Here is a 24,830-nt window from a genome sequence, read left to right on the forward strand (position 1 = left end):
CCAGGACCACACCAACACACTCAATACCGGCTATCTTTGGAGTTGGAATAGCTTTGATGGTAAAATAATCACGGGAGAGTATTGCTACCCCTCCACCCCGACCCCCACTCCGTGGCTGTTGAAATATCTGGAAGCCTGGAGGTGTCAGTTCATGTGAGGGAATGTTATCACCCTCACGGATCCAGGTCTCTGTAATATAAACCAGGTCCGCTGCTTGATCGAGAATAAAGTCGGAGAGGGTAGCAGTTTTGTTGACAATAGACCTAGCATTGAATAATAGCAGGGACAGGAGGGGCGTTGGTAGCACCTTCTCGGCCGTATACCTAGGGATGGAATGCAAGTTGGAAAGAGAACGAGTTTCCAATCGACTCGATCTCACTCTGGCACTTGACCTAGGACCACTGTTATCATACTTGGGAATATCACGTAGGACAGATGAAGGCCGAATCTGTCGCTGACTTTGTCTCTTTTTAGAGACCAGCATGCTATCATTCTCATATATCCCTCTCCCGATGATTACTTGGATCGTCCTCCCAGTTCTGGGAGTGTAGTCTGTAGTGTCAGTTAGGTACCCGATGTTCGAACCACCTCCAGAAAAGGGAATGACGCAAGGCCTGAGGGTGTATGATTTTGAGCACCAACCTGTGGGCACAGAGGAGTTGGAGTAAATGCGAAGTCTCCTAAACATCGTTTAGGACGTGCAGGTGTTCCATTGCACCGAGGGAATGAGCCCCCAGCCGCTGGGTTTTTGGAATGACCCTCTTCTGTCTTCTGTCAATATAAAATATTGTTGTTGGATTGGAATACTCTGCTCAAGCAAATACACTATGAAAGAGAGCACTTTTCTAAAAACTTTGGGGAGATTGGGAAATGAGCCTGCACTTGACATTTCAATTTTAATATGCTTGTATCAGTCTAAAACAAGTTAACCTAGTATAGTTTGTTGGTCAAGGAAGAAGAACAACCTGTCATTAATAAAGGGGACAGTAAACAAGACATCTTCTATGATTACTGAACAATGGCTTAGAGAAGTGTATTTTGAAGCATTTAGTATATTTTGAATCTCTATAATCCTTGTCTGTATATTGAATGTCCTATGACTATAGCATATATAGGAAATACTGTCTTATAGTTTATATTATTAGATTACATTGCTGGTTATAGTGGCCTTTTGCCTTTGCATTTAGGGGAATCCCTTCTCTGTATAAATAAATATTGTACATTATGTTTTGTTCTTTGCAATGGGGTGGACAGAGTGTTTGCTACTATAATTTTCTCTTATTCTTTTTTCTTGGAAATATTAAAATAATCCGAGTAGACATGTAAGGTAAAGGTAAAGGTTTCCCCTGACATTAAGTCCAGTTGTGTCAGACTCTGGGGGTTGGTGCTCATCTCCATTTCTAAGCTGAAGAGCTGGCATTGTCCTTAGGCACCTCCAAGGTTATGTGGCCGGCATGACTGCATGAAGCGCTGTTACCTTCCCACCGGAGTGGTACCTATTGATCTACTCACATTTGCATGTTTCCGAACTGCTAGGTTGGCAGAAGCTGGAACTAATAGCGAGTGCTCACTCTGCTCCCCGGATTTGAACCTGTGACCTTTCGGTCTGCAAGTTCAGCAGCTCAGTGCTTTAATATGCTGCACCACTGGGGGCTCACAAGTAGACATGACACTAGACTTTATTTTGATGAATGGGAGAGGCAGGTGTGCCTTGGACAATTTCATTTCAGCTTACAGTTCTTTTCATGCACTGAACATCTGGAAGGACGTACTTGAATACATGGGAGGAAATTTTGGGAGGGTGCAGGAGAACTGGCAAAAGTTGCATTTCACCAGTGGAATTCATAGCCCAGATTAAAAAAAAGTGGTCTTGAAGTGTGAATACAACCCACAGTCTTTTGGGGTTTTATAATACTAGTCCTTTGTAAGATACATGGTGCCACAGCTTGTTTATTTATTTATGTGAGTGAGAACATCCAACTTTACACCTAAGGATCTCAGGATGGTGTGCACAATAAAATCAATAAAAGCAGTTGAAAACAATTTTGATAATAAAAGCATATTAAACTACTTAACCAAGTACAGGTAGTTATATAATGAAACTATTGGACTTCAAAAGCTTTAATAAAATGCCATGTTTTAACTTGGTATTCAAATGAAGTTAATATTAGCAATACTGAAGCCTCTAGATCAGTGGTTCTCAACCTGTGGGTCCCCAGATGTTTTGGCCATCAACTCCCAGAAATCCTAACAGCTGGTAAGCTGGCTGGGATTTCTGGGAGTTGTAGGCCAAAACACCTGGAGACCCACAGGTTGAGAACCACTGCTCTAGACAGAGGGCATTTCACAGCTAGTGTGCTACAACAAAGAAAGCCCTCACACTATATACTGTTTCATTGGGGAGATACAAAAGAAGACCCCTCCAGATGATTTTCATTTTGCGTGTGTGTAGGTATATCTGGAAAGTCAATATTTCAACCATTGTGGCAAGTTTTGAAGTAAAAGATGCTTATGGGTTTAATATGTACTGTGTGTTACCCCTAACACTGTTTTAAATAAAGTAAGTATCCATCAAGCTTGTAGTTTCTCTAGTCAAAAAAGAGCAGGCATTGAGAAAAATCTTAGTGGTGGGTGCTTGGACCATCATAATAGCAGGGAATGCATAGAAGAGTACTTTTCTGAATCTTAGGGAAAAGTTTATTTCTATTGGTGTGTGTCTTTTGGGATATTGGCAGTAAAGGTTGAATATCCCCTACCTGAAATGCTTGGAACATGTCTTTTGAATCTGGGTTACCTGTATTTGTATTTATGTACATAATGAGATATCTTATAGAATTGACCCAATCTAAATATGAATTCTGAATTATGAAAATATAAAAATGCGCCTCTCCAAAAAAGGGTGCAAAATTTGTTGTGACTAAATCTCCCTTAAATTCATGGACAAAAGTTGGTCATCCTGCATCTATTATCAATTAATTCTGCATGACATGATCTGCAGTTCCCAGGGATTCTTGCAAAGCAGGAATTACAATTAAACTAGTTTTTGTCTTTAGTGAAGATGTGCCCAAAGTGAATGAAGATTCAGTTCAATGCTCCCTTGTATCCCTCATTACTTCCTTCTAGTGACAAACAAGTACTGGAAGGGCTTTGATTCAACAAAGAAGCAGAAGAACAGAGGAAAGTCTATTCATCATCGAAGATTATATAACTCTGTGAGTTCTTCTTACAGATGAATGCTTTAGTAGAAAAACATACACAGGTTTTTGATTAGCATTTGCTTTATTTATCACATTTCCAGAATAAATTCCAACAGATGTGACTATCTGCCAACCAGGCAGCACATATTAATGGAAAAAGACAGGGATATTTAATTGAAGCATATGGGACAGCAGGAATGACACTTGACTCAGGTTCAAGGCAGAATTTGACAGCTCTCTTTTGGCTGCACAGATGCTGATTATTTATCAAAACCATTTCCTAGTATAAGAGAGAATCAAACTGATGGAACACATTCAACTGTTCAGCTGAATTACAGGTCTAGATCTCCTACTTTTGTGCCTACTGCTGTTACAGATTGACTGTTGATTTCTCATATCTGAAAAAAGCATTTAAAATTAAAGATTAACTGGTAAAAACCATAGTTCTCAAAGATTTAATCTTTTGTTGCTTTACTTGTTCTTCCATATTGTACTTTATAGCCAGATAAGAAAAAAGCACAAGAAATTAATTTGTTTTTGTCTTTATCATTCTTCCACAAATACCCAAAGCAGAACTATTTACATATCAAAATAAGCATATAATTTTAAAATTGTGAAATAATATAAACATGAATATAACTGACACCTTGGAACAATAAACTGTGTAATTGCAATATATTTGTTTTTCTGGTGGAAGTGTAATGTTTCCTAAGTTTCTCTTGTTACTATGTGCAAAAATACTGAAAAAATGCATTTGCTATACTATCAAAAATAGTCCATGGTATCTCAACTGGCTTAAAGAAAAATAAGGGAAAAATAACCCTTGCTGAGTACAGGTTTTTCTCAAGAAGGATAGGACTTTGGTGACTTAACTGGAAACAAGGAAAGGGGTGAACAGTAGTGGGTTTTTTTTTTTTAAAGAGAGCTAATATCTGTACACTTGTTGAAATACTTCTTCAAAATAATAAGATGTTGTGGACAATCTTAATAGGTCTGGGGAACAATTTTTGGCTTTCCTTTAGGGACTGCATATGTCCAGAGGAGATGAGCTTACATCACAATAGACCCATCTGGTGTCCTTCTTTGTGGCTGTTCCCTTCTATGAGAAGTTATGCTGGTCTTCTACTTGTTTTCCTTTCAACAAGAGGTAAAGACTAGGGTTGTGCATTTGCATGGAATTGCTATCCGTTTCTGTATGTTCCATTCGTATGGCTCCATTTTCATTTTTGGACACCGCTTCCAAAAATGGGCACCTATACAAATGGGCATTTTGGAAAAGGTCTGAAAAAATGAATATTTTTGTGCCTGCCAGGGCTGCAGGCCCTGGGAGGTACGGGCGCTTCTTTCTTCTCCCCCCTTAACTGCGTAAAGCAAAGGGGAAAAAACCTTACTGTAATCCCATCAGTGTGTGTGGACACAGTTCATCTTCAGCGTACAGCACTCCATTTCAGGGTCTGTCACATGCGTGTGTTTTGGGCCTGCTTGCCAGACATGCTCTCCTTGGAAAAAGACTGTGTCTGGTGAGCAGGCCTGCCAGCATGCCTTGAAGCAGAGAGAGGAATGCCAAGCACATCTTCAGATTCTGAAGCAGAGCGCCAAGTAAGATGCACTTGCTGTTCGGCACTCCACTTTAGGGTCTGGTGTGTGCGCACATTTTGGGCCTGGTCGCCAGGTGCACTCTCCTTGGAAAAAGACTGCATTTGGTGACTGCCAAAAAGACTGCCAGCAGGCCCTAAAATGGAGTACCAAATGTTAAGCGCATCTTCAGGGTCTGAAGCGGAGCACAGAGTATGATGCCCTTGGTGTTTGGCGCTCTGCTTCAGGGCCTGCTGACCAGACACATTCTTTTTCCAAGGAGAGTGCATCTGGTGAGTAGGCGCAAAATGTGCACGCACCAGACTCTGAAGTGGAGTGCCGAGTTTCGGAGATGTGCTGTGTCCACACATGCTGATGGAGTTACAGTAAGGCTCCCTCCCCTTTGCTTTATACCAGTGAAGGCCAACCTATGACACGTGTGTCAGCACTGACACGCCTAGCCATTTTTGCTGACACGCTGCCACATGCAGATTGATTGGATGACTAATGTCTTTTGTGGCCAAATTTAGTGTGATTTCGTCAAGTGGTTTTGTTGTTTACTCCATAGGAATTATGCACATTACATATATATATATATATATATATATATATATATATATATATATTATTCTATTATTATTGTAATATATTATCATATTATTACTATTATATTATTATTATATTATTCATTATTTGTGACCGTTTCATGCTCTCCAAATAAACAAAACGGTACGAAAACACAGATGAAACAGATGAAACAGTAACCAAGCCCATGTCTAGTAAAGGCCTTTCGATTGAAACAATCACTTGATGTAAAGCATCCAGAGTCTTCCTGTCACCATAGCCAGGAATAGTCATACTAGACAGGGAAGCCTGAGGGTTGTAGTCCAAAATAAAGACATTTCCTAATCTGCACATTCCAAAGCATTGAAGAATATAGGAAGCTCTGTCAGACCACATCAAATGATTTGTCCAATCAGGCCACTGTTGTCTACTCTGCCTAGTAGTGACTCCAGGATCTCAGGCAGAGGTGTTTTCTACCCATCCCTGGCAACCTTATCCTTTTCATGTAGATACCAGGTGTGCTCTGCTCCTAAAGCCCCTTCCTATCAAACTAGTATATGAGTCTCCTGGCAAAAAGGATGGCTACTGTGTGAAACATCATTTGGAATAGGTATGTCTTGAATCTGATTTAGTAGGGTTTTATGTTCTTAAAACACATTTCATAGTCTGATTTTGTCTTAGTTGAAGTTGTTGTATTTGATGACTGAGCATAGTTGTTACTGTCTGCTACATTTGTCATAATCAGTACTTTATATTGGAACAAAAAGCAATGTGAGATTGTCATTTCTCCTGCTCCTGATGTCTCCTGCTCTCCTTTTGGTGAAACAAAAATAGGAATAAAAAATGTGTACCAGTTGATGCTGTCCACAGTGAAAATCCGATCTAGACCATAGTTTATAAATGTAATTTTGGAAACTATGACTTCCAAAAGCTACCTAAATACCCCAAACGGCACCAGATCATGTCTCTTCTTGGAAGCTAAGCATACACTGTAGGCTATATTTCAGAGGAAGGAACTGGCAAAGCCATCTTCAAAATAGTCTTTGCTGAAGAAAATGATGAAATTCATGGGTTCACTATAAGTTGGCAAATGACAGACAGATGACATCTAACATTCCTCAACCAAAGGCCATGCTCCTTGACAGATTTGTGGAATTGTATAGTATGAAAAGGTGTTGTGATTGATGACCTTGATAGATTGGTTATAGCAGCTTGACATTGCTGTAACTACTATTCTGAGATTGTGTGAGATATAATGCGTATGTTTGCATGTAACAAAAATAAAGAGAATTGTGACATGTTGGAGGTCGTGGCTTAGACTTAATCTTGGTGAGACACTGACAAGCTGGAAGTAGTATGAAATAAAAGAGTCATGTGAATTTGACAGCACTTGGAAGGGATGAGGAGGGAAATTGAAGCATATGTTACAAGGGTGGGGTGAGTTGAAGTTGATGGAGAAATAGTAACAGCAGGTGGCTCAGAGGTCCAACAAACTAATAAAGTTAACACTGCCATCATATTGTAGAATTGTGTATCATTTTCACACAGATGTTGACATGTACATGAATACATTATCACTTGTAACAATTACAAAACCATGCATACAAATACATAAAAACACAAATACAACGAGTTTAACATCCAGCTCTTGGTCGAAGAAGGGGACAAAATTTGGAAAGAGGCAAGTGAAAGCTGAGTGAAGGAGTGCTATGTTATAGTATGAGCTTCAGATGTGTTTTTTAGAAGCAGAGGTACAGTTTTGAGAGGTGCAGAGGAGGCTGCCATTTCTTTTGCTGAATCTTCTTTTCAGAGATCTACATTTCCTTTTTGTAATCAGAAGCTGAGAGGGAAGGGGTTGCTCCTTGTTGAACTGGCTTCACTTAGATTTGGCAGAATAAATTAAAAGTGGATCCCTATTGGGTCTCTTGGTATTTGGGCACAAGCAACATTCCCATCCTCTCTCTGTGAGTTTATTGCATAGTTTCTTTTTTCACTATGTTATGTTTTTTGTCACTACATACATGTAGCAAGATCCATTTTTGGGGGTGGGTCATGTACATGCCTTTCATCCCTGCCTTAAAGAGGGATACTGGCATGCCTTAAAGAGGGATACTGGCAAACAAGGTCAGAATCAGTTTAGAGCAAGCAGAGGCAAACTTTTGTGCCTTGGGGCTGCATTGCGGGCCCGGGTCATCCTCAGGTTATCCTTGCCTCATCCTTGTGCTGGGAGGAAGGAGGCAATACAGCAACTGCCCCAATCCTCTTCCCACAATCCTCAGGATGTCCTCTTGGCGGTGGCTGAGAGTGCTCCGGTGGGCTTTCAGTTGCCGTGTGCCTTTCTCGAGCCGTCCTCTGGACATAAAGATGGGGCTGCTCGCACCATCCTTATGCCGGGAAGAGGGCGAGACACATGGTGGTTGAGAGTGCTCCAGGGGGCTCTCAGTTGCTATGTGCCTTCCTCCCCCATCTTTTTGGCATAAGGACACAGGGGGCCACTGTGTCCTTCTGCCAAGAGGACAGGGAAAATGTGGAAGGCCTGAGTTAAGCACCTAGGGGGCCGCATCCGCCCCCCGGGACTTAGTTTGCCCATGTCTGGTTTAGAGGCTGAGGATCAGCTTCACTTTCAGATGGCAGACTCCTCAACTGTCATCCCAAGTTGGCAGTGACATCTCCGGCCCATTCCCTGTTCGGATATCAGCCAGCATGCCAATGCCTCAAATCAAGAAATAGTTTTCTAAGATCTACAGAAATACTTGCAGGAATATCTCAGCAAGTGAGAGTCCAAAGGTGGCAGGTTGAAACCCAGAATCTTAACCCATGGTTGATACCAAATGAAAGACTCCCTCTTAGGCACACGGAAGACTGGGCAACTTGGAAGGTGCTGAACAGACTGTGCTCTGGCACCACGAGATGCAGAACCAACCTTAAGAAATGGGTCCACAAAGTGGAGTCCATGACATGTAAGTGTGGAGAAGAGCAAACCACAGACCACCTATTACAATGCAGTCTGAGCCCTGCCATATGCACAATGGAGGACCTTCTTATTGCAACACCAGAGGCACTCAAAGTAGCCAGCTACTGGTCAAAGGACATTTAGTATAATGCCAAGTTTTTAACTTTGTGTTTTCAAATACATTACAACTGTACTCTCAGTTCGCTTCTGACATAATAAATAAATCCTAAGGCTGATCTCCTTGGCAGACAACTGGGGAGATTTTTTATGCTATTCCTCGCCACCTTTGAACAACTCTAGAAAATATGTAACCCCTACCACCATGCATCAACATGATTCTGATCTATGTATCCTCTTGCGATTGGGACTTTTAGGATATGTGGGAGATAACAGCAGCTCTCTCAAGCAGAGTAATCGACCTTGCAAGGCCAAAGCTAAACAACAACCTTGTGCCTCATCTATTCCTCATACACAGCGGCTGTTTCCTAGAAAGAGATGAGTATAAAACCAAGTTAGAGTAGATTAAAACCAAGTTAGCGTAGGGCAAGAATGGGAAGCCCCTAAACAGACTCAGAAGTGGAGTGGGCAGATCAAAAGACAATTTAGTAAGGTGGCACTACCTGGAGGAATCCTCCACCTTGTGTGACCGTGGAGCAGGACAAACAACTCTGCATATGTATGCTTGCCCACAATGTCCTGCTCATGTATGGAGGAGTAGTTGTTTAAAGCTACAGACAATGCGGTCGCTGTTGCCCGCTTTTGGTCTAAAACTATTTAGCTGCTTGTGATTTCCTTTATTTCATCACTTTTAAATTTATTTATTATTTAATGCTTTTGACACAAAATAAATAAAGTGTAGGTTTATTTACAACTTTGTTGTTCTGGATCAAATACATGAAGGAGAGAGAGGGAAGAAGAAAAAGTGGCTTCAGTTTGATGGAAAAAGAGGGTGGATGTGGGGAAGTAGTTTGTTTTCACAATAGCATATTATTTTTTTTAATATATTTTTATTGAAGTTTTACCTTATAAGATAAATTAACATTGAAAGAGTGAGAACATTTGATTGTATAGAAAGTAGGAAAACTGAGATTTAAAAAGGATCAAAAAGGAGAGAGAGAAAAAAACCCAAAAACCAAAAACAAAGCTAAAATGTCCATATTTATATAAAAAAGAAAAAAAAAGAACAAATGACGATATAAAAATGCAAAAGTACTTGGCAAAGAAACACACCAAAAAGCAAAAGCAAAAACCATTAGCACTGGTATTAAACACTTCGAATAAAATTGCTAGGTTAGAGGCAGCTGACTTTGGTAATGTTCTAACAAAGAACTGCCAAAAACTGTTATAGTTAAACTAAACAATCATTGTTGTTCCAGTACGGCAGTTGGAAAATAAAATAATAATAATAATAATAATAATAATAATAATAATAATAATAATAATAGTAGTAATACTAATAGTCAGGATTTCCAAGCAGTATGTCATTTTGGTTAACAGAGAGATGGCATATTATTAAGTGCCAATCCACTCAGATTTCAGTAATTAGTATATTAACACGGGTCATACATTGGTTGGAAAGTTTGTATGTACTTAACACACTTGGTAACAAGGTGTTGCTGTAGAAATAGAGGAGTGTCCCAGTACTTGGAAGTGAAAATCTACTCACCTCCTCGGAAAAAAAAACCCATCAACACCATACCTAGAAGTTATCAAATAAATACATTCACTTGCTGGACTAGTGTTGAATAAAAACATAGCATAATATTGCAACAGGATGTTAATAAGAAAAGCAAAAGACCATCAATTTCAATCAATAATCTGTCATGCAGAGCAACAGAAAAGAGAATAACACAGTTTATCCAAAGCTGAAACCTGAACAACAGCTGACACTTCTCTGAAGAAGCCACTAAATTCTTTAGATTAAATAGATAGAACAGATAGTCAGAGCCAAATCTGTGCTCTTAAAATTCTGTCCTGCTTGGTCCTGTATCTCAGGCAAATTTAAACTTTTTCTTCTCTTCTATTTTTAAAGGGACTTCAAGTATATTTATTGCTAGGAGGTGGCCATTAATTTTGCATTGTGGAACAAGTTACATTTCTCCCATGTGCTTGATTGCTTTCACATCATTTCCAGTTCTCTCTTAGTTGTTCCATTTGGTTTTGCTGTGGTCTGCATTCCTGAGATTAATAAAATATATTCTGCTCCCCCACAATCTTTCTGAAGCGATGACCTTGATGTATTAGTCAAAGCTCAAATAGAAATACTTTCCACAGAATGGCCCCACACAGCATTCTTATCTGGTTTTCTGATATATACTTCCTCCCTTGAAGAAGGTGAAACTCCATGCATATGTAAGGAGAGCACAATAGCCATCAACATCCAGCATGGAAATCTATTTGTAGTGAGGGGACCCATGGCAAATATTAATCATAACACCAATTTCTGCCAGAACCCTAGAAAATTAAAGCAATGTGAATGCCAAGGATGACATTGGTTTGGCTCTCCTGGCTGCAATGCAGAGTGAGAACAAATGCATCCCTTTATTACCTACAGAAAATGAAAATGACAGATTGAATTCTACCTTTTTATATAGAGCATTCAGTTCTAATGGGAAGAAAGCTGGTCTGTCTACAACAATTGGCCCATCATTGTCATATTTTCCAAAACTAGATTCACCTGCATACTGTATAAAGTGCCTGTTGAATCAGAAAAACAATAGCATTCTTTAAATAATAAACTCAGAGTTGATAGAAACAAGAGCAATCAAGCTCAACCCCCCACCATAGAGTACACTCCACACATATCCATCTAGTCTCTGTTTAAAAATCTCCAGAGAAAGAGTTTCCTAAATAATGTTGGTGGCAATTGTAATGTCTCCCAATACTGCAGGTAGATGATACAACATCCTGTCACACAATGAAGTCCTTTATGTCTCCTGGGTATTTCCTTCTTTTCTTGGAGCAATAGGAAGGATGAGAAGTGATGAAGGCATCATGATTTCAGTGATGTGATTTAAATTGGTGACAGTGACACCACTCCAATTTTGTAGCATCAAGGAAGCATGCAGACAAGTCATGGGGCCGGTGGGCTGCTTTCTCAGGGCAAGTCTACACTTGCTACTAAATCCACAACAAGTTCAGAACAGAAAACTGGTTTAATTTATTGTTATTGTTTTATAAATGTTTACGTATTTTACTGTATATTCTGATGCACTAATATGTGATTTGTAAGCTGCCTCGAGTCCCTTTTGGGAGATGGTGGCAGGATATAAATAAAGTTATTAATTCAGGAAAACCCATGCTATTCACTGGGGACCGACAGAAATCAATTCAGGATGAATTCGGGTTTTCTTGTCTGTAATGATTCTCCCTCAGTCCCTCTCTCTCTTTGAAAATATTTGTGCATCACTTTCATACTTTACATGTTTAGCTATGCCCTTTAGATATACTGTCTAATGTCTGTACACCTAAAATTGTAATAGTGTTTAATAATGGGTACTGTGGGCACCTCACAATTGTTTGGGGAAGGAACAATTGTGAGGTGCCCGGTGTACTCATACATTGTAAGAGTGCAGCTGAAGCTCATACTGATAAGAGGATAAGAAAAGATTTATAAGTGTATTATGCATTTATATATGACATATACTCCACAAACTGTACTTTTATCTTTCATTAGATAAGGAATCCTGACTGACAGGTCTATTATTCTTGTCTGAAAATCCTCACTTTTTCAGCACCTCATGGGGCACCCACAGATTTTAATGGATTTGGAACGGGTGGTTGATTTCAATCAACTGGAAAGCTGGTATGCCACTAAACAGAATGTATAGTGAAACCAGCAGCAGAGAGGTGGCTTACCAAAAGGCAATTGAGGTGGGCTCAGGCAGCAGAAATAGTACAAGATCATGATACTTATGACACTAGTGAATTATTTGGGGTTGTTCTACTTGAAAACCACATATCTTACACTTGGAAGGATAGTAGAATGGCAATGCAGTCTTGTGCCCTATCATTATTTGCATTTCAATACTACTAGTGCCCATATTTCCTTTCTCACACTTTATATACAATATCATTTATAGCACCTTGTTTGCTCTACCCTCTGCTCCAGGAAGCCATATTTGTACAATTATGCAATTACACAAAGGGCCTCATCATACTTACCACTACAAACATCCTAGGATTCTTCCAGCCTTCTTTGGGGATGGAGCCCCGTGCCGACCATCATACAATGTCATGTGACTTCTGGCGGAGATCCCTGCCCCCAATTGGGGTGAAAGTTTCCCTGGATGTTTCCCTGTAAACTTGGGAGCCTTTCTGTGTTGTGCTGGCTCCAATGGAACCAGCATACTTCTGACCTGTTTAGGCAATGGTCCCCCTGTGCAATGAGGAAAGCGCCATCATGCATGCTATTTTGCCACAATTGCTGGCAAATCATCACTGGGGGGCGGGGGAGGGGGGCGCGGCACCATGTGATAAGGTTGAAATATGTCCCCACCCCTCTGCAATTCCCTTTCCAGATCCAGCAAAATGTACATTAATTATACCACTTTCAGTATTTTTTTCTATGCTTTTCCTGTAAAAACATTGGCTCAGTCCTGCTTTTGTAGCTCAAACTGGGGAAAAGGTGGAAAATAGTAGTAACAGTAGTACAGGTTCTCTTTGGGACTAGAAGTGTTTTGGATTTTGTTTTTTGTTTTTTAAATTTTGAAATACCTGTCTACATAATGAGATGTTTTGGAAATGAAATCCAAATCTAAACATGAAATTCATTTAAGTTTCATGTGTACTTTATACACATGTCCTGAAGGTAATTTTATACAGTACTTTAATAGGTTTGTGCATGGAACAAGGTTTGTGTACCCTGAAACATCATAAACCAAGGATGTCACTATCTTAGCCATCTATGTGTACTACAGTATTTTGGATTTTGGAATTCAGGCTAAGGAATGCTCAACCTGGAATAGGAGAAGCAGCAGTAGTAAGTAAATACACTTTCACATTTGATCCTAATTGTTTCTTTAAAAATTTCCTAAATCCTTTCATTTTGGGTGGGTATTAATCCTTATTGGAATTCTATTATTATGATATTTCCCTTAAAATGATTAAATAATGTCAAAAAGCATTACAGAGAAAAGATAATGACATGTAGAAGTTCTCTTGAGAACTCAGGAATGCCTCCCAGCCAAACCATCAAAAGTAGTCTAGGGTTTCCGTGCTGGAGATCCCTGGGGAGTCCCCAATAGAGACATCACACTCACACTGTGTCCTCAACATTGCAATGAAGCACAATGAGATATTCATACCAAAGTGGTTATGAAATGATGGTGGGTGAGGGAGTCAATGTATTATTTTGAGTAGAAAATGAATTGATTCCCAAACAGCCAATAACTGGGAAAGTTGCAGCATCATGTAATAATGTCTAGGCAAAGATGAGACAAACACAGTATAATGGAGGCATAACTGTATTTATTTTTTTATTTATTTCAATTATTTATACCCCACCCTTCTCACCCAAGGAGACTCAGGGTGGCTTACAAGTGGCAATTGATGCCGTTATACTGTTATACAATGAACTAAAATGTTAAAACAGTTAACTGTATCATGTAACAAGCTCGAAAGAGAAACCCCTTGTGATGGTGCTGCATAGTATTATATTTACAATCCCTCCCTCCTTTTGTCAGAAAGTACATTATAGCATTTGGCAGGAGAGGTTGCTCCATTGAACTATTTTTGAATAGTTGCACTTACATCCAATCATATGAAATCATATTTACCTACTCTGTCATTCTCTCTGTGCTGTGCTATTATATGAGCAATGAAGATGTTAATTAGATTTCTTGGCAGTACTAGACGAATCTTGAAATCATCCTAAAATCATGCTGCTAGTTCATAAATTATAAGGACCAGTAGTGAGCTGCAACAATTTGGGAAGGTTCTGTGTAAAAAAAACAGGTCTCATACATGCCATTGTTGCTCTTGATTGGGCACATTGGCATGGATCCTGGATTAGTCATGCATTAGTGCTGTCAGAATAAATGGGACTTCAGTCTTGATTCACTTGACCCTTTCATTTCAATAGGTTTAAAGCATGACCCACTTAGTATGGAATCTCCTTCTTGGCTTTAACAAGCCTGCATTGACAAAAAGAGAATGTTTATTTTTTAAAAAAACCTAATCACTGCCTTTTGTTTTGTATTATTGCATTTCTACATCCTCCAAAATATTTGAATTATACCCACCCAAGTAGGAAGTAGAATACAAGTGCAGACTTGAGGATGAGGGTGTACATTGTTAAGTTTGTTTTATCTTTTTCTGTATACTCAAAAAGTGTAGACCAAAACGCTGCGTTTTCAGACACTGTGGCATAGTTTCCTTTTAAAAAGAATACACACAATTATGTAGGTTTATCATAGGCAAAGCATGGGAGACAGCTCCCAGAATCTTGTAGCCTGGATGGAATTAAATTTCTGATCATAAAGTAAAATTATGATCATACGTTGTCAATCATATGATTATCTATCTTGTTTGGGCTATTGCTCATGGGGTTAATTCAGTTCTTTCATTGCACCTTCCTCCTACATCCAGCAGTCAATGGGATAGGAAACACCAATATTCAGCCAACTGAAAGACTACCTCCACAAGGCTCCTCCTTTAATTCTTACCCAGTAGTGAGCTATAATGGAGGGAGATCAGGTGGGAATTAGGACCTTTCCATTAGATCTGCTGATAGGCTATTCAGATTTTGCTTCTTTTTGGGTGCCTTCTAGCCTAGCATATTGGACAATAATTCCCAACATCCCAACCCATCATTTATCATGTTTTGTGGAAAGTGGGAGTTGCATTTGATCCACCATATGGAGGGAGGCACTAGATTAAGGAAGTTTGTCATAAACCCTTTGATAAATAATTTTGATACATGTATTGTAGAGATAGGCATGGACTTGAGCCTTTGTTCAGAGCAGTTAACCTTAAGCTCTTTGGAAGGCAGGCTCTTCTGTATAGTGGTAAATGTTTGGATGGGTTTGTTTCCTTCTTGGCTTCTCACAAACCTCTTTAGAGTGCAGCTGTGCTGTGAATATTTCAGATAAGCTCACTGTTCCCATTATGTCAAATAGCTGCACATTACTCTTCTTTATCTTTTGGCAGGCAAGAGCATCCATCTGCATTCCAGAGCACTATTTTTTCCAAAGGCACCGCTGAATAGCATCAGCTGGCCTGTTCTAGTCAGCTAGCTACCTTCTTGGCAACTTTGTATTTTTGCTGTTGGCTGGTGTAATCATTCAAAATCTCACCTGCTTGAGTAATGGATGTAACTTCTGTACAATCATGCCCGCAAACTCTTGTGGATGTAACCTTGACTAAGTTTGTCTTTAAAGGATGCCAATAAAGGCTCGTGTAGATGTGACCTGCTCTACTGGCAATTAAATAATCCTGTCCAGAACTTGTTTTCACCAAATGACAAAATCCCATTCCCACCCCCATTTAAGGACTGCTAATGGTGAGAAACTGGAAAAAATACTTTTTGGACTGCAAATCCAGAATTCCTTGAGCTTCATGGGAGCTCCCATCCATGTGATCTTGACTTTTAGCTGATATAATGGTTTTTAGCTTCAAAAGTATAAATTATAAAGAAATGTTTAGCAGTATCAGAAACATAGAGGAAAATAGGTCCATGACCTAGTCACCTCTAGACTGGACTATTGCAATGTAATCTACATGGGGTTGCCCTTGAAGACAGCTCGGAAACGACAATTGGTTCAACGATGGGCAGCCAGGCTGCTAATGGGAGCGACTTACAGGGTGCGGTCAACCCCCCTGTTCAAGGAGTTCCACTGGCTGCCAATTATTTTCCAGTCCCAATTCAAGGTGCAGGTTCTAACCTAAAAGCCCTAAATGGTTTGGGACCCGTCTACCTTCGTGACTGTGTCTCCCCCTATGAACCTGCATGATCTCTTAGATCAGCTGGGGAGGCCCTTCTCTCACTCCCACGCCCATCACAAGCTCAGCTTGCTGGAACGAGAGAGCGGGCCTTCTCTGTAGTGGCCCCCCGGATCTGGAACTCCCTTCCTAGGAAGATCAGGCAAGCACCCACCCTAACGTCCTTTAAAAAGGAACTAAAAACTTGGCTCTTCCAGTGCGCTTTTGAATAACCTAGTCCCCATGATTAAAAACTTACTTAAATGAATGCATTATACTCCGCACTTTATCTCACCCTCTCTTAGATTTAACTGGATGTCCTACCTTACTCTAAAGTTTGATAACACTTTACTCTCTTCATCCCAAAAGGCACTTTAAAATATATCATTGCACTTTGGCTTGAATTGCCCTCCCATTTTACCCCACTCTCCAAATAGGCAGTAATTTTATTTTATTATGTCATGTTTTAAATTGGTTTTTACTCTCATTGTATTGCATTTGTATTGATGTCTGATTTTATTGTGTTTTTACTTATTTGAAGATGCTATTTTATTTGTTGTATTCTGTATTATTGTCCTCGGGCTTTGCCCTGTGTTAGCCGCCCCGAGTCCCTCCGGGGAGATGGAGGCGGGATAGAAAAATAAAACTGTTGTTGTTGTTGTTGTTGTTGTTGTTGTTGCCCTGTGTTAGCCGCCCCGAGTCCCTCCGGGGAGATGGAGGCGGGATAGAAAAATAAAGCTGTTGTTGTTGTTGTTATTATTATTATTATTATTATTATTATTATTATTATTATTATTATTAAATATGGTACTCATTGTGTGAACAGAATGTAGCAGAAACATACAGAAAATGTGCTAAAACATACTAAGGGTTTATCTATACTGGAGCCAAAATACATATTAACTGTGAATGGATCTTTGGCTGTCTCCATGATGCAGATCATCTTATGGTTTTTTCACTATACTCTGATTTTGCTCCACTTTTGGGGATACTCTAGAGTTTGCTTGAAACTCTGGAATACCCTGGGGATTTGGTGAAGTCTGGGGAGCTGGATTGAGACTGATTGTCTAGATGGGATATCACTATCACCATTTCCCCATACTCATCAGTGCAGAGAAAGAGGATGGATCATGCTGTGTCTCTGCTCCTGCTGCTACTAACCAGTCCAGGTGCTCTGTTGATTGTTGTTGACCAGTCAAGGAGCTCAAGCTATCACAGGTGTCTCGGCTAATGTCAGAATGGGGTGTCTACACAACCTCAAGAAAGGGAGATAACATGGGAGGTGGATGTGGTCTGGCTGATCTAGACAGTGACCTTGGATTCAGCATGGAAATGCTGAATCTGGGGCTCCTCTGAGGGCAGATTTAGACCAGGATAATCTGTTTGATGTAGACACACCCTAAAACTCTATTGTTACCTTCACCTTTTCTGTATCACTCACCCCCCTGAAATACAGAAGGCCTAATAAATTATCTCTTTAATAAAGTTTTCCAGCAATAAGGGAAAATGAGCAACCTGTAACACATGTAAATCCTTGGAATTGAAGTGAGTAGCACGATGCAGTGGTTTGAGTGTTGGATTAGAACTCTGGAAGGCCAGGATTTAATTCTCTGCTTGGTTATGGAAACCTTGCATTCTCCGATGCCTAAAGAAAGCTAACAGAAAATTTCCTTTGGGAGGAAAAACACACCACAAAAAACAATGATAGCCCGGCCATAACATGGAAATGACTTTAACATGCACACAAATACAGAAAAAAATGCAACAAGAGAAAAAAATAATTTAAAGGAGATACATTACTACAGAAACAGATAATTTTAGAATTGGGAGATACTTTAGATTAATCTGCTCTAATTACCCACTCAGTGTGGCATCTACAACGCAGGCTGAAACTAAAGCATTCGTCTTTAAACCATTTGTTTCCATAATTCTATAAGTCTACATCCTCCCAAGGTAGGACTTTTACACCACTGAACACAGTATGGATGAGTAGATCTCACTTTAAGCTATTACCTAGTTTCTCCTGATTTTTTTTTGCACAAATATACTTCTCTACAATTTTCATGGATTTTTTTCATTGTGCTCTGACTACTTAAAATACTTGAATATAGGAAATGAGGAAGTTGGAGAGAATGCTCTAAATCTTGTTGCTATTCACAACTAGGCTAAATCAATTGAAACAATTACTCAGTGGTTGAACCAACACTGATTATGTTAATCCCACTGATTCAGTAGGTCTGCTCCAGTTGAGAGGAGCAACAGAATTTAGACTAATGTAGTCAAATATTTTTGTGTTACAGATTTACCTTCTTGCTCTCGGTCCCTTGGTTTATTTATGTCTTGCCTGAATTCAGACGTAAGATGGCTTCTAAATGAAATGAGATATAATAGTGATAAAAACATCAAATATTTGATCAGTAAAGTCTAATTAAACTATCAATAAGAACAACTTAAAATAAAGGCCACGGGTTGGCATACATGGCTCTATCCTCAATTTGAATGTATTCAAAAAAGAAAGACCAGGATGGTAAAAGGTATGAAAACAAGGCTCTATGAGAGAAGCTTGGAGAAAAATGGTGATTTGATATCCTACCTTCGTGATCGTATTTCTCCCTATGAACCCACACAATCTCTTCGATCGTCTGGGGAGGCCCTCCTCTTGCTCCCACCCCCATCGCAAACGTGGCTTGTGGGGACGAGGGAGAGGGCCTTCTCCGTGGTGGCCCCTGGGCTCTGGAACTCCGTCCCCAGGGAGATCAGGCGGGCACCCACCCTGGCAGCCTGGCTCTTCCAGTGTGCTTTCAACAACTGATCACAAGAATAGCCTCCTCAGTATTGATTATTACTGGGTCTGATGTATTGTTTTCTTGCCCTTATTTGGTAATTACTTTCCTCGTTTATCTCACCCTGAATTCTCCTATTATACTACAGCACTTTTATCTACCTCATCAGACTTTACTTATGCACTCCTCGTACCACTGCCCAGCCTTTTACTATTTTAACCGCTGTGCTGTTCTTATTTGGCAGTTTTATTTACCATTACATTGTTGTTTAAAATGGTGGTTTAATTTGTGTAATTTTAAATGTCAATGATGTTTTTTTTATTGTGAATGTATTTTATCTTGTTTATTGTGGAAATTTGGGCATGGCTCCATGTTAGCTGCCCCGAGTCCCTGCGGGGAAATGGAGGTGGGGTACAAAAATAAAGTTATTATTATATTATTATAATATTATCATTGAGTAATTGAAGGACTGTCATATACATGATGGAGCAAACTTGGTTTAGGATGGTGCAAACTTGGATTAGGAGATGAACTAATGGATTCAGATAAGAGATTCCACCTAAATATTAGGAAATCTTTTCTGATGGTAAGAGTAGTTTGACAGTAAAATAGCATGGTACAGCCCTCTTCTTTGGATTTCAGCTCCCAGAATCCACCATCACTGGCCATACTGGGACCTAAACTATTAAACAGCTGGGGGCTCAGAAGCTGGATGGCCATCTTTTGGAAGTGTTTAACTGTGCATTTATGCATGGCTGGAGTCTGGACTAGATAGCTATTGTGGTCCTTTTCAACATTCTGATTTTGTGATTCTGTGATTCCATATTATCTCCACAAGTCATCTATGAAGTAAGGGCACTTTCACACAGGGCCAAAACGTGGGACAAAGAAGTGGTTTTTTGAAATATAACCAGAGTGGCGTACAGGGAGCATACCACTCCTCTGTTACGCCAGCTCCACTGGCTGCCAATATGCTACCAAGCCCAATTCAAAGTTCTGGTCTTGACCTATTAACCCCTAAACAGTTCTGGTCAAACTTACCTGTCCAAATGTATCTCCTCCTATGAGCCTATGAGAACTTTAAGATCTTCTGGGGAGGCTCTGCTCTTGGTCCCACCTGCCTTGCAAGCGCAACTGGTGGGGATGAGAGACAGGGCCTTCTCAGTGGTGGCTCCTTGGCTGTGGAACTCCCTCCCCAATGACATCTGGCAGGCTCCATCCCTTTTGGGCTTCAGAAAGAAATTAAAGACATGGCTAGGCACGCAAGCGTTTAATGAAGAAGCTTTTACGGCTTGACATGGTCTGGACCAAAGATCATGCACAAGGCTTTTGGATGAACAGATTTAAGCATTTTACATGTTTTAAGTTTTGTATATTGTTTTTAATTGTTTAATGCCTAATTGTTTTAATTGCTCTATGATTTATATTATTGTTGTTTATTGGCATTGAATTTTGCCAGATTTGTAAGCCACCTTGAGTCCCCTCAGGTGAGAAAGGCAGGATAGAAATGATGTAAATACATAACTAAATTAATTAAATGTGGGACCTCAAAGGGAGTCTAGATACAGACCTATCAGTCCTCCTGCATAGTCCCCCACCGTCCTCACAGCTTTTTTTTTTTTTTTAAGCTGATTAAGATGGAGGATAGATGCAGGACATCCGGTGGAAGTTTTAAAAAAAAATCACTCTAGAGATGCACATATGTGCATATGCCTATATGAGGTCCAGAGCATAACAGAGCAATTTTTAAAAAACTTCCCTCAGATCTCTGTCTTTCCCCAATTGTTAATTCAAGCTCTGTTTAACATTACAAAGTGTAAAAGACAGAATTTGAGAATTATATTTGCTTTACACTTGTGATTCCCTGAACCACCTGTGCCTCCGTTTGACAGCTGCTCAGCTGTTTTGGGCTTTTCAGAAACAAACTTACTTTGGAGGAGAACACAGGGGGGAGGGGAGGAAAGCATGTTTTCCATGCCTGCTGGGATACACAGGCATGAAAAGATGCATTTTTTTCCAGGAAGAATCGGGTTTAAAGGGCACCTTTTAAACAGGTGTTTTCCAGCCCTTAACCCGATTCCTCCTGATTCCTCCTACACTTTGGCTAAACATTGTTTAGCCACTCCCCATTTTAACCCACTTAAGTTAGAATGAGAAAAGAACAGCACCTGGAATCTGATGCACTACCAATTACACATTTTTCCTGGCCTGTGCAGCAGTGGTGAGGGACAAAGGGGGAATATCTGCTGCCTCCAAAACATCTTATTGATCCAATTGCTTTATTTCTTTTATGACCATTGCTTGAAGCTCTTTTTCTGCTGCTGCGAATGTCTGTGCCAGTATAGTTACCCCAACATAGTGCATCACAAGAAATTATATCACAACAGAAGTTTCCTCCATTCTGGCTTTATGATTTCAAGATTTATCAATGTTGATGAGAAATGGCAAATGACAACTGGGCAGGAGCCCCCCGTGGCACAGTGGGTTAAACCGCTGAGCTGCTGAACTTGTGATTGAAAGTCGGTGGCTTGAACCCAGGGAGTGGGGGTGAGCTCCCACCATTAGCCCCAGCTTCTCCAACCTAGCAGTTCGAAAAAATGCAAATGTGAGTAGATCAATAGGTACTGCTCCAACAAGAAGGTAGCGGCACTCTATGCAGTCATGCCAACCAAACGACCTTGGAGGTGTATACAGACAACGCCAGCTCTTCGGCTTAGAAATGGAGATGAGCACCAACCCCTAGAGCTGGACACGACTAGACTTAATGTCAGGGGAAAACCTTTACCTTTACTGTCAAACTGAAAAGTAATATCATTGGAACATGGTCACCTTCATTCACATGAGAGGTTTTAAAGCAAAAACATCAAGCTTTTACCAACAGAAGTCACTGTTACTAGTTTAAACAGAGAAAATATTTTAAAGCCTATTTCTCTCTTTCTGTGTCTATTTATAAATTTTTGTCATGGATTAAAAGAGAAGCAAAGCAAAGTCTGCCTGCTGAGTCTAATGAGAGATGAAAAAGCTATTCTTCCCTCCATGACACCCACTACATGTTGAATAATATGTTCACCAAATATCTGTCAGTTTACTGAACACCTGTTTTACATTCAAGCATGTGAAACCCAAGTCGATTTGAATGCAATAATTGGTGCCGAGTGCTTTCTTTATGATGCTGTTGCTTTTCAACAAATGTCTTGTTTCACCTGTCAGTAATTTGGAACCACTCACTTTAAAGTATTGTTGGCTTACAAGAGCTTGTTTGGCAAGCGAACTTTGAGAGTACCAAATTACTAACATTCATTCTTATCCACAAACTGATATGCTAACACAATCATCATAATCAAGGATCGACTGTGAACTGAGAAAATAGTTTGAGGATCATAGTTGTTGACATTATTGTAATGCCTTTTATCCTTTTTTTGAAAAAGGAGGGAGAAAGATTGCAATTTGAGAAGAAGGGTTTTTGTTGTAAGACAATAGTTTCAAGATGGGGTTGTGATATAGAGGTTTGTAAAAAAAATCTGTGTCTGTACCCCAAAGTTTGTCTGTCAGCCCACTAGATATATGAATATGATCAACTGCTCCTTCTCACCTCTGGTGTAAATCATTACAATTTAATGGTGTAAATTCAAGAATGTAATAGCTGATTGTGCCAATTATGTCTATTCATTTCTGTCCTATTCATCTTATTTTAATTCTGTTTACCAGTGTAAAGTGACAAGCACAAAGCAGCGAAATTACTTAGGCCAGTAATGACCTAGAACAACAGAGACATTCATCATTCCACAGTCTGAAGCTGTGTAGTATCTACAGGTATGCCCAATTAGTAGTTTAATGATATCTTGGCAGTAACATGATGCATCAAGCAATTTTGCTCACTGGGAGATGCCAAGTTTGAATTGGTAGAAGCATAAATCCTTTAAAGCCCAACTGCATAGGTGTCTGATTGCGTATCCTGTTCAATAATGCAATCATTTATTCATCAGTAGATAACATTTTTGTTTTGATTTTGTTCATTTTCTCTAGATAGCGCCTGCGTTTTCTCCAAGGTGTCATTTCATATCAACTTGTGAGACTTTAATTGTGGCGGCGGCAGGAAGGGCTGACATGGAAATTTGGCTATATTTTATGCATTTTACTAATACATCAATTTATTTACACATACTACCTAATACATGCATTTTCTCTTCTAGAGTAGGATAATGTGTATTATATTTGGTTGTATGAAGTTTTGGTTGTACACATTTTTTAAAGTACATATTATTTTATTTTATTGCTCCAAAAATGCCTATAAATCTTGCAAGACATTTTTTTCTCAACAATAAGTCTCTGGAGATGTGAAAATGCTATGTTGGGCAAGACTTACCTTTCTTCTCTATTAGAAGATCAAAGTTGCTTTCCAACAGTTTATGAATGGAAGGCGTACTTACTCCACCTTCTTTTTTCCATCTTCAGCTCCTTTATGCTCAGGCCCCTTCTACTCATCTGAAGAAAATCCAGATTATCTGCTTTGAACTGAATTATAGGGCAGTGTAGACTCAGATAATTCTGTTCAAAGCAGATAATGTGGATTATCTGATCTGATATTCTGGATTATATGTCAGTGTAGAAGGACCCTCAGAAAGTCTTTGCAGAGATGCAAAGAACTATGCCTTGCAGGATTGCATGAGAGAAGCTGGTTAGAAAAAAAAATCATCGCTCCCATCCATCAATCATTAGAGTTGTAGATTTTTGTGCTTTCTCATTCCATGAACATTTGCCCAACTTGAATATAGACAAAGCACCAACCCAAGAGAGCCAAGGGAACATCAGCAGCAGGAAGCTTGAAGGAAGAGGCAGCATTTATTTGCTGTAGGTTGCCTTTGACCTCAGTTCGTGGTGACTGGCTCCTTGCAGACTCAGGCCCTGACTGCCTGGCTGAAGCAAGGCCCTGTTTGCCTCCAGAGGCTGGGGCTGATCTCAGGCCTATGACCTTGCTTTTAACATCTGCCTGCCAGATTTTATATAAGGTTTTTATTTGCCATCTGTTAGTCTGTCCCATACATGAAGGATGTGTTTTTCTAAGGAGCAGGGGAAAGTCTCCAGAGTCATGGAGCAGCCACTGGAGTCATACAGGGCAGGAGGAGATGTTGAAGGGGGAGATGGTATCAGCAAAATGGAGAATGTCTAATGCCAATGAAGTTGTCCTGACCCTAAACCAGTGGCTGTCATCAGTAATGGACTGGATTAGGGCAAACAAATTGAAACTTAATCCAGACAAGACAGAGATACTCCTGTTCACTCAGAAGGCAGATCAGGGAACAGGGATGTAGCCTGTGCTGGATGGGGTTACACTCCCCATGAAAACACAGGTCCACAGTTTGGGGGTCCTCCTGGACTCGGCACTGAACCTGGAGGTGTCAGCGGTGGCCAGGAGGGCCTTTGCACAATTAAAACTTGTGTGCCAACTGCACCTGTTCCTTGAGAAGCCAGATCTGGCTAAAGTACATGCCTTAGTGATATCCCACCAATTTCCAAGGCAGCATATTCCACTGCTGAACAGCTCTTCCCATCAGGTAATTCTTTGTAATGTTTTGGTAGAATCTTTTTTCTTGCCATTTGAATCCATTTCTCTGTGTCCTAGTCTCCAAAGCAGCAGCAAACAAGCTTGTCCCCACCTCAATCTGAGTTGGGTAGGTTTCTAAAAAAAGTTTTCAGGAGATATATTGGGATATGGGAGGGGAGAGGAAAGGGAAAAATTAACTATCTGCAAATGTGCCTTCTTCTTTTGCAGTTGTGGATTGACAACACTCTTTCCTCTACATGTGATTACCCAGGTTCATCATTTCTCAATAATTT

This window comes from Anolis carolinensis, chromosome 3, assembly GCF_035594765.1.
Source record: "Anolis carolinensis isolate JA03-04 chromosome 3, rAnoCar3.1.pri, whole genome shotgun sequence".
NCBI lineage: Eukaryota > Metazoa > Chordata > Lepidosauria > Squamata > Dactyloidae > Anolis > Anolis carolinensis.